General features: G+C 46.8%; 1 protein-coding gene across 1 annotated transcript in view; it reads left to right on the top strand.

Annotated features, from left to right (window-relative positions):
- LOC119592143 overlaps positions 1–216 on the top strand; it is a gene marked incomplete in the record, with an annotated part of 95275 nt that overhangs the window by 54886 nt on the left and 40173 nt on the right.

Here is a 216-nt window from a genome sequence, read left to right on the forward strand (position 1 = left end):
CCATGTTACCTTGCATCAGTTTCTACTCCCGCCTTCTTTCTCCTTCTGTAAGGTGAATTCGGCGTACGTGACAGGGTCGAACTCCCCTACTGTCTCTCTAAGTTCAAGGGGCAACAGAAGAGTTTGTGCCCCATCAAGGGTCCATAGAAGTGATTTCTGCGAATGGACTGCCTTTTCGAGGATGGATATGTTTCAAGATGTTATCTTCTTAGTAGG

The sequence above is a fragment of the Penaeus monodon genome, chromosome 29 (assembly GCF_015228065.2).
Source record: "Penaeus monodon isolate SGIC_2016 chromosome 29, NSTDA_Pmon_1, whole genome shotgun sequence".
In the NCBI taxonomy this organism is placed as follows: domain Eukaryota; kingdom Metazoa; phylum Arthropoda; class Malacostraca; order Decapoda; family Penaeidae; genus Penaeus; species Penaeus monodon.